The sequence below is a fragment of the Leptinotarsa decemlineata genome, unplaced genomic scaffold (genome assembly GCF_025532065.1).
Source record: "Leptinotarsa decemlineata unplaced genomic scaffold, Ldec_3_MD MMD2_tig00026328_RagTag_RagTag, whole genome shotgun sequence".
In the NCBI taxonomy this organism is placed as follows: Eukaryota; Metazoa; Arthropoda; class Insecta; order Coleoptera; family Chrysomelidae; genus Leptinotarsa; species Leptinotarsa decemlineata.
The window spans coordinates 1,374,188-1,389,851 of record NW_027412688.1 but is presented as its reverse complement, the minus strand read 5'-3'; the positions used below and the strand labels follow the sequence as shown (position 1 = coordinate 1,389,851).

Sequence of the window (15,664 nt, the reverse complement as noted above, 5' to 3'; positions counted from 1 at the left end):
CATAGATGAATAAATTGCATTTAAAATAATATTAGGGAGCAATGAAGAATGTTGGTTATAGAGTAAAGATATCGGAAGTCTTCAACAGCGGGTAGACCAACAAATATATGAGGGAAGTAAATAATGGAACAAATCTCATGCTGAAGACAATTTCAAAAAAAATATTGCGATTGTAGGATATAAAAGTATCAAATCAATTTGCTTCATTTTCAGGTAGCAACAAAGTTGGCCTGTGCGTGTAGACGGAAAGAACTAACGAATGACAACGAAGATATTGTTGCTTGTCAAAATACCAGATTCCAAAACACGTATTGAGAAATCGTTTGTTGTAATTGGTCAAAAAAAACTGCTGTTGTATATACAATGATATAATCTTTACGGCCATCACATAATGATAATAATAATAGTAATAATATTTATTTCTGTTAGTATAGTCTATAAGAAGTCTATTCGAAAGGCATAAAAACTAAATCGTTACCGAAAGTCGGCAGTTTCTTTGTCATGGGGGCGTGGTATAATTTACGAGGTCTAATCATTATTTTTATGTGGGAGGTTTTATATGTTATCAACGAGTAAATTTATCAGACCCGGTACATTAGTCTTTCATTTAGCTAATCAGATTTTTTATTCAACATGGTTGCAGAAAAAAAAGTGTACGCAACATATCAGAAAATAGTTTTTCTGAATTCGCAGACTTTTGTTTGTTTTTGTTAGAAACGTATCTATATCTATAGAATAGGGAGGGTGAGTGTAAGCCCACAGCACTTGGGCCACATGTGACCCATTGTACATCCTCCCGAGGAGTTGTCCTCCTAGCTCATCGTCCATCCTGTCCTTTCCAGGAAGGTGGAACGGTCACTGGGAGACATCTCCTTTATATCGGCAGGTGTAGGCCAAGACTCGCCGAACACACACTCTCTTATTGACGATAACTCCGGGCACTCGCAAAGGACATGTCTGACAGTCTCATCTTCCTGTTCACATATCCTGCATAGAGGTGTGTCCACTAGCCCCATATTATGGAGGTGTTTCCTCAGTTGACAGTGGCCAGCCTAAGTCATCTGGCCGTAGATGCCACTGGGTCCTAAAATTCTTACTCCAGCCGCTTTCTTGGCTAAAGAGTCGGCAATGCGATTACCTTCACTCCTGTCGTGCCCTTCAACCCACCTCAGGATAATGTTATTATCTACCGAGGCTTTGGCTAAATCTTGGTGACACTCTAGTATTAGCCCTGGGGTAACACGTTGTCTGTTCAAGGCTAATACGGTTTGTCTGCTGTCAGTGCAGATTGTTATGTTTTTGCCAGGAAATTCCTTTCCTGGTTATTTCCTTTGTAGCGATTGAGATACCAGCCAGTTCTGTTTGGTCCTCGCTGGTATTTGTTCCCATTCCCCACTTAATCCTTAGGCTTAGTGATCTGGAGTACACTCCACATCCTGAGCCTTCTTTGGTTTTTGAGCCGTCTGTATAAATCCGTATTGCATTTGTATCTTCTGACTCTGTGTTCTGCTCAATTTGTATTTTGTAGGGTTTATTAAACACAAACCTGGGTTCAATTGCATCACTGGTTGCCTGCAGCAGAGCTTGCGCAGTGAGCTCTTTGTTAGAACAGTATTTTCTAGACGTTTTACGTAGATTATCATACTATGAAATGGTATATAACCTTAAAATGGATAGATGCCATTAGAAAATGAATCCATCGTTGAATCAAGTTTTGTTCAGGAAAAAATGTTGATTATTAAGCTGAAAAGTATCAGGGAAAGTGAATTAAGATATGGAAATGATATGGTGAAAAAATAAGTCAGAAACGTTGCAATTTTCGAAACTTCGGAGGACTGTAATTCTGGAAATGAGGGAGAGCACCGATTTCATCTTTCGGTTTCCTAATCTAAGCGTCAAAACACATATGTACACCTAATTTGTCTTTTAATATTGGCGGGTGCAGCTCTATCCAAAATGGTATCCGAATTTTCATTCAAATAACATTAGTTTCTTGTATTTCAATCTCGGTTTGTGCCCCATCATTCACATTCACTTCCATCACAGTGGATCTCTTCAAGAGATCCCTTCCTTTCACCCACGCCTTGCAAAAACACGGAACAATTCCACAGATCCATCAAACGACGTTAACTGAATGTCTCAAGTTTGAAGAACAATGCAAGGAGAACAAAAGCAAGTGTACCGACTTCCTACTCCAAAGACGAATTTTCTGCGATTCAATTTGTTGCCGGGGTCTCCAATTTAGAATTCGTTGGCCCGTTCCGTTTTAACAACTGGCAAACTATTCCCGAGTAGCATCTCATTTGAGTGAGGACAGAGAATTCTGTGGCAATAGTTTCGATTTATTTCTGTTGGTAAACATGTTTTTTCCTATGGAGGAAGTTTCTGTATTCCGGTTGGGAACTTTTGAATACATCATCGAGGAATGGCACTTAACGTGGAAAGAGGAATCGCTACTTCCCTACTTCTCTAGTTTGTTTGTTACGGTTTCACGCGAGAACTACTCAACCGATCATCATGAAATTTTGTACACGTATTCTTGGAGGTATTAGAAGTAACCTAGGATACTTTTTATAAAAAGAAAATATTTTTTATGTTAGATAAAAAAATGGTTTGTCAAAAAAATCTCAAAATATAGTTTCTTTGTTGGTTAGGTTAGGTTATTTTAGGTTAGGTTAGGTTATTTTAGGTTAGGTTAGGTTAGGTTAGGTTAGGTTGGGTGAGGTTAGGTAAGACTAGAGTAGGTTAGGTTAGGTTGGGTTAGGTTAGGTAATAATTCTTAAAAATGAATAATCCCAGCCAAGCATCCAATTGTTCTGGCACTTAGTTAATGGCATAAATGCGAGCGAAGCCGCTGGTAAAAGCTAGTATGTTATTTTTGGGAAAGAAAGTTTTTGGCTTTCTACTACTCCATCTTGATACAAAAGAAGGATGAGGGAATCTTCCAAAGAAAGGAAGTAGTCAATTCGAAAATGAGTAACTCTATACATGGATGTGTAGATCATGCAAAGAAGTAACTTTCAGACACAAACTGGAAGTCCTCCTGTCCTACTTTCATATAAACATTGAATTACAAAAAAGAAAAAATTCTTTCGAATCGAATACTTCTATATGAACACTGAATTATACAGAAGATACTTTTCTCTACTCAGTTTGTATTTCAAACATTCGTTGTGGAATATCATTCACCTGAGTTCTACTTTAAATGAATGGTAACACATTGCACTTACATGGAACACTGTCATCCTCACTGGTATACATCGATGTTTCGCCTCAAGACATTTGCCCCAAAGCTCTTCAGTACCAAATTGGTTCAAAATAGAAATAAGTAGTATTATCTGAACAAAGTTAATCTAAAATTGGATGTAGAGCTCAAAAATGTTGAAATATACAGGGTGTTCCAATTGAAAAAATTGAGTTCCTCTCATTTTTTCATGAGATCAAAGTATCTGCATTTTTTGAAGACCGTGTATGTGGCAAATGAAAATATGACTCGGAGTGAAGATCCTCATAGTATCATTCCACTTCATTTCAAATTTGATCGTTTTAGTGCAAGAGAATTCAAGATTATCAGCATTTATAAAAGTTCATGTTTGGTAAAAAAATATAGAAATTAATTTATATCTTCTAAACGATAATAGGTATAGGGAAATAGTATATGAATTTGTTGACAAAGTGATAATGAAGCATAATATGATATTATATACGGGATGTTCCATTTGAATAATCAAAGAAGCCGCTACTTTATAGTAGAAGCGACAACGCCGCTTCGTCTGAAATATTTTAGGCGTGTTGGTCATATTGACTTATGCATACTGTGGAATTTTCAGGTTGATCCGTTGAATAGTTTGCCAGAAACGGCTAATTAACGCTCATCATGAAAAGCCCTGTATTAGAGAGAGGTATGTATGTAGGAATGGTTTTTTTTGTAATAAAATGTAGTTGTACAGATTGAGGATGTTTGCAAACAGCTCTTGAGTTTTTTCAAAAATCAACTACATACTATTTCAAATCGAATGACACCTCGAGAAATGCCTGTTTTCATTCAAATTTCGAAAAAGGGCTCACAAGGGGTTGAAGACAACTTCCTGAAACATGTTTTCCTCTTCAATTGAACAAATAACAATTTTCAAATAGTGGATCGTACAAGAATTACGGAAACATTTTCCTCAGAAACTCATAATAAATTTTTCTAACTTTTACTTAAGTACAGTTGACTCCAGAACGTTTCTATACTCCGTCGTTTTAATCAAAAGTTTCAATTCCGATTTCCTTCTCGTGCCAACTCGACTTTATATTCTGTCGTCAAAGCGCGCCCTATAATGACCCAATTGAATCTGAAATCGCTGAAAAGTCCCAGAATTCGACGGTATAAATGCGTATTGCTCAGCAAAAACGGTTAAATCGCCGTGTTGTTGCCAATAAAACGAAATTTTAGATTCATCGAATTCATTTTGGGCGCTTATTCATTTCAGTAGATACTTTTAAAGTGATGGGAATCGCACATCAAAAGGTAAGACCTCTTCATTCCTCAGCTCGCGCACAAATTTCGATTTCTGAGCGTTTTCATTCGTAGGGGGACGACAGCTGATTAACGTATTTTAAACTGTTTTTTCAATAATTCCTGACCTCGTCATATTGACGGGTTATCTGTGAATAATAAGCAAACTGCATGCCTTGTTATCTTTATACCCATGATTCATCTTAGTCTAGGTCACAAGATCCTTCTTACGATATATTTTCTTGTAATACCACAAAAAAAAAACAACCATGTGTCACTTTATGTGTGAAAAATGTTTCTCTACTTTAAAAAAAAATTAATATGTATTTTTTTTCACACAAAAAGTGACAAATGGTTGTTTTTTTTGTAGTATTTAAAAAAAATCGTAAAAGTTAATTTGTATAAACCAAATTGTTTATTAAATAAATGAAGAAAATATGAATTAAAGAACAGTTTTTTCAGAATATCTAAGAAGAATAGAAATTGTAATTTTAACAAAAATCGTTCCTTAATATTCATATTTAGTAGCCAAAAAAATTGTTAATCAACAAATACGTTTTTGAGCAATGAAATGTTATTGTTAAGAAACGATTTTGTTTTTAAAATTATAATATTCATCCCTGATAAAAATCTCCCCAAAAAAATTTCAAATATCTTTCACACAATACATTTGTTTATAATAATGTTTTAAACAAATAGAGCTGAAAATTACGAAAAACCATTTTTATGTAACTTTGAATAATTATAATACGAATAAATTTGAATATACATTTTTTTTTTCATTTTCACTTTTTAACGTCCTTGATTATTAATAACAAAGTGGAATATACTTATTTTTAATTTTTCCAACGGGAATCTTTTTTGAAGGCTTTCAAGAAAAGCTCTAAGAAGTGAACAAAATTTACGGTTCTTAGTTTAAAAATTATCAAGGTTTTCATGTTAATTCAAAACTTGTAAAAATTAGTTAATCAATTTTTTATCGACCTTTTTTTGGGTAATGGTTACCTTCCACAATCTGAAAAAATATAAAAATTATAAATTAAAACGTAAAAGATAGGTATAATTTCTTAATATTTTTTTGATAGGCAAAATTGTGAAATACGACAAGTTACTGATGAATAGAAGATTTTTCTTTGTGAAAAATACTTTGATTTTTACGCACTAACTTATCGGGGTAAACTAAAAAGTTTGCCCTTCTACACTTGTATAAAGTTCTCCATTATAATTTTTATATTTTTTCAGATTGTGGAAGGTAACCATTACCCAAAAAAAGGTCGATAAAAAACTGATTTTTTCCTCCACAAAAAATGACTTTCGTTGAATAGTTAATCAACTAAGTATATCTAATAAAATAATAACGGGAAAATTTTGTTTCCATGGATTTTCGTTCATTCTAGAAGGTATTTGAGTATTTTTTTTAATATTTATTGGGTTAAAATAATTTTTATTGTTCAAAGGTCCATATCGGCGAAACATTCAACAGAGTCATTTCCAATTCGAGGTTGAAACGACGTCGAATTTATCCACTCATTCAAATACGAAATGGTGGCAGCTCATTAGTTGTATAAATAAACATTTATGTAGTATAAAATCCTTCAAACCATATAAATTTGATAATAAACTACATAAAACTGTCAAAAAATATATTGTGTCATCAAAAGCCTAAGAAACTGCCATAGACTCGCGTTTATATAGCTTTCTCTCTTCGATGTACCGAGTGCAGGCTATATCCCAAACAAATGCAAACTCCAACTGTTGTCATTTGCACAAGAGTATGCTCTATAATTGAAATTGAAATATTACTCAATTGCGTGGTAGATGTATTCCCGTTACTTTCAAGAAGTACCACGAATCTGAATAACATTAAAGGGTGTTTTTCTGGGACTGTGAGCTTATTGAGTTTTTCATAAATATATTTTCATAAAACTCTCGTCATAGATATTTGAACGCATCCTCAATTTATTGATTTATTGGGGTAGTGATGTTTTTGATGATTAAAATTGAAATAAATATTTCAAGTGCTGTCTTTTTGGTAGACCTATCTTTACATGAAAATAAAAAATGGATCAAATTTGTTAATGAATGAAGTTTCTACAGAGAAGTTTCCAGTATATACGAGTCACACAGTATAGCATCCAACTTTTTCAATCCTGCAAACAAACAGTAAATAGATAATGTTGAAAACATCCTTGCTGGGATTTCTTTCTTTTCTACGTAATGTCATATAAATGTATAGGATATTGTTTTCTGTATTTTATTGCATCGCGAGTTTCCAGAGCTAATAAAAGTGCTGAGCCATACAGCTTGAAAGACAACAAAGTTATGAAACTACCCGATTTAATAATGCCATTGTTGAAGTGGGCGAATGCTTTTTATGTGTGGAAGTGGAGAATTAACTCGAGCTGATGAGTTTTTGCTGGATATTTTTCAACACCTTAATAAAATACAACAGAAATGTTTCTACCTGTGACTCGGTTATTTTGAAATGTATCGAATACAATTTCTAAACCCCTTTGAAAAGACTGAAAAACACGCTTTTATAGCATACGAAACTAAAAAATAAAAAATAAATATATTTTAAAAAAATAAAAAACGGCGTAAAATTCCTCTCAAACAACATAATAAAGTTTGAGCATTGGTTTGAGGTCTTTGTTTCAAAGTAAAGAGAAAATTTACAGTAATTATTTCAAAAAACAATTCACTACACTACATTCGACGAAGATTCGTCTGATGAAAACCATAATTTTTGCTCAGACTTAATAGACAGACAAATAAGCATACCTATTTATTATTATCTGAGACTGACAACTCTAAGAAGTGGATCAGCTAAGGATTAACGAGGTCTTACCTGTTGACGTGCGATTCGTAGCACGGGAAGATAGGAAGATAGTCCGGCTTTGCTGCTTGAACCACCGGTTCACACAGCGGTCGATTGGGAGACTAGAGCAAATCACCCAAGCCAACCCAACCGGCTACCGTTCCACCTTATTGGAAAAAAAGAAATTAAATAATTGATACGAATACAGGAAACGCAAGGAAGATGATAATATAATTGCTAAGATGACTGCATGCGGTGAACGCGAAAAAGTAGGCTGGATGCATATCAAATATATTTCAAAAACAATGTGAAGTAGCAAAAAGGTGGATAGCAAAATATCAAATAGAGAAAATATTAGTACAAAAATGTATGAATAGAACTATACTATGAAGAACTATTAAGGAGATCACTCCCAAACTCTCTAGAATAGCCACCAAAGCAGTTCTCACGATTAGAATTTTACACACCAGAGTTAAAGATAAACCCCTCATTACTTCTCGAATAAATGTAATATATAGTATATATGTCAATCTTGCAACAAAATCTATGTTGGTCAAACGTCAAGAACTTTAAGCTCCAGAATAACTTCTCACAAAAGCGATTGTAGACACCATCCTGAAAGATGTGCTCTAGCTGAACATGTCAATAAGTTTGACCACCATATGAATTTTAATGCCACTAAGGTCTTAGCTAGTGAAACACATTTAATAAAAAGGTCCTTTCTTGAAATGGCCTTCATTGCATCAACAAAAAAACAGATATTAATCATCTTAGTGAGATATATTCCTATCTTTTGACGTTAGATAAAAATCCATATAACAATGTTTCAATGAATTCACCCAATCTAGCATTAATAGAATAATGTACTTTATACTTTAATCCAAATGTTATTATCTTACATTCACTTTAAAATAAAAAAAGCTGCACAGGTAGAAATTTCCAAAAATAATTCTTTACAAGTCAAAGTTGGTAACAGCTTTTATCACTAGAACCACTGACATATGTCATGTCAACTATCTGTCAATCCCTCCAAATTAATGTTTTGTGAAATTTCGACATGTGACATTATTCTTCCTTCAAATTAATTTTAAACTGTAACGTTTTTCACAAATATTTTATCCAATATTAGACATCCTTTAACCAGTTTTATAAATGTATTGTATCAATGTTCATCCGTCATGTTGTGTCCAATATTTTACATAACCATCGTATGAAACATCCTCAAAAAAGTTGTAAGTTTAACCATCCATAATTATATATGAATATTACTTACACCCTCAAATTGTAGCATCCCTGATGATGGAAACAATTTATTAAATTTCCGAAAGCTTGGACAAACTTTAAAGAGTACTCTTTCATTTGCTGCTTAGCCCCATTATTTGTTGGTTCTATACATATATATATATATATATATATATATATATATATATATATATATATATATATATATATATATATATATATATATATGGGGCCTATGGGGACAATTCTCTATCTCTTGTGCGTGTTGTCCAAATCAAAGTTCAAGGCAATGTTGATCGTTTTTTTTTCGACATTAACGGTATCGTGATGTCTGAAGGGGTTCCAGAGGGTAAGAACTGTCAACCAAACTTACTATTAGTCAGTTTTGGCAACACTACGAGATGGAATTCGTAAGAAACGACGCTACTTGGAGATATTTTTCATGTTACACAACTTAGTTCCAACAATTTTCCGATACGACTGAAAACAATTTCATTCCGAAGTAATTAACCTGAAATAACGGAGTTGGGCAACAGCTTTCAACAGTTGATGCAACGAAAGAATACATATGCACATGCACATTCCTGGCCTGATGCAAACTACATTCCAGAATAGAAAAAATTAAATATTGTTTTAAGAGTTTATTTCACTTCGAACTAGAAAGGGAACTAAACCGAGCAACTGACTTTTTTCGGTCTCAAAATTATAATTCTTTAAACAGTCAATCCTAAATCAGAAATTTTTAGTATTCAGCCTGAAGTTGCCAGCTCTAAAATTTCTACAACAAAGCATTATTTTTATGTGAGGTATTGTGAACTAATCTTGTTTACGTTATTTAGTTTCTCGTTATTCTCAAGGGTCTCCCAATCGGGGTTTTCCACTGGGATTTCTAATATATGGGTCTTTTCTGATCCACGTATCCTCATAAAATTCAATACTCCCGAATATCATTACCTAAGCAACCCATATATTTAATACTATTTCCATATAAATATTGTTAGCTACAAATAGCTAGATTTTCAATTCCTTTATTGCTCCTTGTTCCCCTTATCATGGGACCTACCCGCTATTATGAGATTTTTCTACCTATGTTAATCTGAACCTCTTTCTATCTCTACAATGACCAATCTGACCCCTCGTCTCTAACTATCTAGGTGAAATATTGTATTTGTAAAATCATATTCAGTACGTTTTGAACTTTGTAAGAGTACAGCCTAAATAAATCTTGTCTTGTCTACAGTACATCTTCCCATATTTTTCTTATCCTATCTTTTCACAAGATTTAATATAGCTCTGCGAAGCCTGCAAACTTTTCAACCGATCTAGTAGTGGCTAAAACTCCTATGATTTGTGAATATGTGTCTCTTGTTTAATTTATATATGTTCTTCTGATCTAAGTGTTACATTATATGCTTACTTGTCCTATACAGGGTGTTAATTAAGTATGTACCATAAATCTAACAAACGATACTTTAGGTAATTTTAAGACGAAATGTTCATATAAGTATGGGTCCGCAAATCCTTCGTTCTCAAGATACAGGATGTTAAAATCCTTTACCTAATTTTGTTGTAATTTGACAATGATATTTATAACATTAAGGAACTGATTGAGTCCGAACGTGATTTAATTTATTAAGTCCATTGGCGTCTCGAGCAGAATTTGAACGAATATTTTTGACTTAAAAATGTACGCCACTGACTTTTGTGCAATTTTTATTATTTCTTTGGATTGAGCAATTAAAAGTACCACTTTTTTGTCTATTGAAATTTTTTCGTATCTTGCTTAGTTTTTAAGAAGAAAAGTCGACCTAATTGCATATCCATGGACCTCACAAGGGGAATTAAATGTTTCTTTCGTAAATTATTATTTTTACAATTTTTCATAAAAATTGAACAAAAGTAAGTGGCGTACATTTTTAAGCCAAAAATATTCGTTCAAATCCCGCTCGAGATGCCACTGGATTTAATGAATTGAATCACGTTCGGGCTAATTAGCTCCTTAATGTTATAAATATCATTGCCAAATTACAACAAAATTAGGTAAAGGATATTTAAGATATTTATGAATACCTTTTTTTTATTTTTATTTTAACACCCTGTATCTTGAGAACGAAGGATTTGCGGACCCAAGTTTATATGAACATTTCGTCTTAAAATTACCTAAAGAATCGTCTGTTAGATTTATGGTACATACTTGATGAACACCCTGTATAGTGATATTTTATTGGAAAATAAAGTTTCATAATTATTATTACCGTTAATTCTAATAATTGACAAGTTTCTATCGTCTACATTATTTTTATACTACACACATTGTTGTTTTCATAACTAATGAAGTACTAACGAATTTTATGAAACTGTCCAAAAATCGAAACCTAGATTTACTTTTCAGTTCTTTGAAGCAGTAGCCATGTTTTGTTTTCAACTTTTTGCCCACTTATCTTGGATGAACAAATTGATAATACGCGTGTAATCTTTCGTTGCCCCAACTGTAGCTATAACGCTACAGGTACATCTTGCAGCATTGCTGCTAAAAGCACTAGCGCACAGTGAAAAAACAACGCTGCAATATCGATTTTGAACCAGATAGGTGCGTTTTCAATCAACAGTCTATTTTTGGAGAAGTTATTATTTCCTGCAACAAAGACTTCGTATGTAACTCAATTCGGCTGTAACCCTTTTATGAATAGGGAATATACGACTATGGATGCACTCGAAAAGAAAATTCGTTATGAGGATGTTGCGAAATTGATTGTGAAAAAATATGGAAGAATGAATATGGGAATTGATAGTTCCTGATGTATAGAATGGGCCAAATTGGACACTTTCATTGGAAAACTTCTGTTTTCAAACTAGATGGATGAAAACTAATTGGCTGTGTATGGGGGTCAAATTTCATGACAAACTTAATGGTGAATACGGCACATCGATATCTGCTGAGTTACAGCAGGTTTTTGGGAAATGTGCATTTTGGAAAAGGTGCTGTAACTTTTTTCTGTCAAAACTTTCTTGTTTCTATGAAAACGCTTTCAAAGCACTTTGCTTTTTGTTTTATCAATTTTACAATTCTCATTTCTTCATTGAATTGAATTTCATCAATGGGTTCAAACTTCAAAATATTTGCGGCAAATTCGAAGTGCTTCACAAAACAAGCTCAATACCTAAATTTTCTATACTTGCCAAATCATTATTGGGCTTAACATTATGTTTAAGATCTTTTTTCAAAAATCTAGTTGCCTACTGTGTAAATTCAGATTTTGATCTTGATACTGATCTTGATGGAAATCTCTCAATTACATTCATGGTCATGGTCCAAACGGTCATTACAACCAATGCAGAAATTTACAGTCACCGTAAGTTCTCCATTGGGATCTTCTGAGAACAAATTCATTTCAGTGTTAAATGAATTACCGATAAACTAGGTTTGTTAATGCTCGCAACAGCTGCAAACTTTGGATAAATAAAAGCAAAGAACTTCATACTAATGATGCACTGTTTGGAACCTTTGGTATAGTAATGAATATTACTGGAGTTTTTTCTCAACACCAAATCGTTATTTTTAACACCTCGACACGTGTTATACGATCACCGAGTGATCATCTTCAAAGAGGAAGATTAAAACTAGAAACCAATGCGAGATTACCCTATTTATGCTATATAAATAACCCATACAGGTAAACCATTCAGGCGTACCACCCATACAGGTATACCAACCTAAATTAATTTTACAATTTTGTTTGTTACAATATATGTTTATATAAAACAATTTTCAGCTATATAAAAATTAATTTCACAATATTGCCTATCCAAATTTATTTTTGCAATGTGTCCTTATGTAGTAATCAGTAAACCCAACATTATTTTATTTTAACAAGCTATATAGTATGCTCTTCATCGTTATTCATAATATTATTGTGTTTACTTATTTCTACACTCTCATAGGCATCTAGTTGCCTGTTGTTGTTAACTTGTCTAACTAATCTTAATGAACTGAAGTCTATGGAATGGTTTTTTTGCAAAATATGATGGGTGACTGCTGATTTTTCAGGTCTTCCATATTTTAAGTGTGCTATGTGTTCCTTATATCTTACTTTAATAGATCTTTTCGTCTGTCCATAATATTTTGCATCGCAGTCCTTACATTCAATTTCGTAAATTCCAGACTTTTCCGAATTCTCGACTTTGTCTTTTGGACTTCCCAAAAGGCTCTGTAGTGTATGATTTCTTTTAAAAACCACCTTCATGCCTAGTTCCTTGAAAATATCTCCAAAGTTCCTCGTATATTGGAGGTATGGAACTCAGATGTCCTTTCTGAAAGTCGAGATTTCGTTCATTCTTAACCTAAACTTCTTCTTTCTTATTATGAAATCTACAATACCCCTCGAGAAACCGTTAGAGGCTGCTATTTCCTGTATTGTACGTCTTTCTTTTGTGAACTTATTATGTGTTAGAGGGAAAGTCAAAAGACGATGCACTAAAAAATTCAACCCAGCACGTTTGTGCTGTCCACAGTGATGTGAACTGTCAGGAATATACCTGTACGTGCTTGTTTCTTTTCTAAATATATCGTATTCTAACCTTCCATATTGGCTCCTCATTATCAAAACGTCAAGAAATGGTAGTTGTCCCTTATTTTCTAACTCATACGTGAATTTTATTGATGGACATCTATCATTTAAAATGGAAACAAGTCGTCAATATTCGATTTTTTGGTATCGAATATCGCAAAAATATCATCCACATACCTTAGCCAAATCCTAGGAAAATACTTCGACTTTTCTTTGGTTTCCATTTCGAATCTGCTCATCAACGGGTCTGCCAGGTAGAGGGACAAGGGGTTTCCCATGGTCGTTCCTTCCTGTTGTTCATAAAACCAACCTTCTACCTGGAACCGATTGTGTTTCATACACAAATTAGTAAGAGAAACGAATTCATCGATTTCTTTATTATTGAAATTATTTTTCTCTAGTAATTCCCTGAGGTATTGCAAGGTCTGTGGAATTGGGACGCTAGGAAATAAGGAACTGACATCAAAAGAAACCATGATCTCACCTTCTTGCAGAACCACGTTTTTTGTATGTTGTATGAACTCTAAAAAGTATTTTATACTAAAACTTGGTTCCGCAATAGACAAGGTTCAAATTCCTTAGTGAACCACTTTGCTATTTGGTAGGTAGGAGCTCCAATAGCTGACACGATGGGGCGCATTGATGCGATTGATTCGTTGAGAAGCTGTGTTTATTTGGTCGAGTGTGAGTAGGTTTGAGCCACAATAAACCCTTGCGGGCTGCGGTGGAGGGTCGACTAGACCCACTCACTTTAGACCTAACCCAACCCAACCTATGCTCTAGCGATTCAAATCCAACGTGAATCGCGACTTATGTACAGGCACTGCTCCTGAAGCGCTTCAAGTATTTTACTGCAGTGCTTGTGTTTTATATTGGAAAAAAATAGTTTTATTGAGTTTAAGAATATACCCTCCACATGAATATCTTGGACGGTGACCGAATATAAATCTTATTATTTTCTATTAGGTAAAGAAAATAAAACAAGTATAAATTGAAGAGTTGCAATCTTTTGAATACGTTTCTGCAACAAAGGCTATTAATTTTGTAATTCATGGATGAGTCAATAACGTTATTGTTGAATGACATTGACAGTCGATCAATATTAATTGTGTCATATCAATTTCTCAGAATTTACCTACTATTACCTACTTTATTGTCCAGAAGAAATGGTGAATGAGTGTGTCTAGGTAATTGATGAATATTTCATGAGATTCATGAGGAATTGGTGGAGACTCCTTCGTTGTATCGAAACGTTTTCCAACAAAGGAAACCGTATATCAAGCTGCATTATGTCAATCATCGGTTTATCTTGAAAACGGACGGAAAGCGACACAGAGAGTTTGCAGAAAGCTCGTGATTTATATTCCGTTGACGTCGCTGCTAGCCGGATTTGTACGGTGGAGAAATCAATTCCTCGACAATGCAGTTGTTGTCACTCATTATCATGCGAAAATTAAGCGACCCAGTTTAATACAGTCAACAATGGAGGTACATAGAGAACTGGTACGGGATCGATCAAGAGCGGCATAGAGATATGTCTCGAAAAGTGTGGAGAGGAGTTGGATGAATTCATCCATTATTTTTGTACAGCTCTATAAATCCTCTTGTTGTGTGGTTGTGGTATCTTGTTTCAGGTTTGTCGCAGATGGTGATTGAAGTGCTTGTTCAAATACTCGTATAGGTCTGCATGGGTTGGTTTTCTGTGTACTCTACGCTCCAGTGTGCCACTCTTTCGTTTTTTCACTGACACAGCCAGAAAAGCAATTTTCCCTTCATCTTCTTTCTCCATTGTGAACTAGACTTCCAAGAAATTTTGTCAATTCCTCTTTCCCATGACCACATAGTATCACCAACATATCGCAGTCAGCAGGAGGATCAAACCGGTGAAAGTTCTAGCGTCGTTCGAAATAATCTATATAGAAGTACACAACTTCAGGACTTAATGGACTTTCCATAGCAACTTTTTCGTTTTTCTCATTGAATTCTATATCCCACTGGAAGTATGTTGATGTTACCAATGTTGAAATAAGACGAAGATATCTGGAGGAAAGAACCCGCTGATGAATTGCAAGTTTTTACTAACCGAAACCATTGTAAACAGAGATATGACATCAAAACTAACTAACACGCCAAATCGCGAATATCCTCAATAAAGTGAGCTGAGCCTCTAACGAATTAGTTTCTTTTCCCCACTAGTGACTGTAGCAGACCCGATAAGTACTTGGCGATCTCATACGCTGGAAACTCTAAAGCACTGACGATTGGCCTCAGTTGGCTTGGCGCTGTTATATGTCGCATAAAACACCCAATAGCACGATCTCATATCTTGAAGACCATATAGCACTGACGATCGGTCCCAGTGGGTTTGACGATCTCATATCTCGAAGACCATATAGCACTGACGATAGGCTTCAGTGGGCTTGACGATATCATACTTTGAAGACCATGTAGCACTAACGATCGGCCCCAATAGGCTTGGCGATCTCATATCTCGAAGACCATATGGCACTGACGATCGGCCCCAGTAAGTTTGAC

At 34.4% G+C, this 15,664-nt stretch overlaps 1 protein-coding gene across 2 annotated transcripts in view; it reads left to right on the top strand.

Annotated features, from left to right (window-relative positions):
- Positions 1-15,664, top strand: part of LOC111517926 (uncharacterized) — a 238,757-nt gene that overhangs the window by 47,161 nt on the left and 175,932 nt on the right. The window lies entirely within an intron of this gene.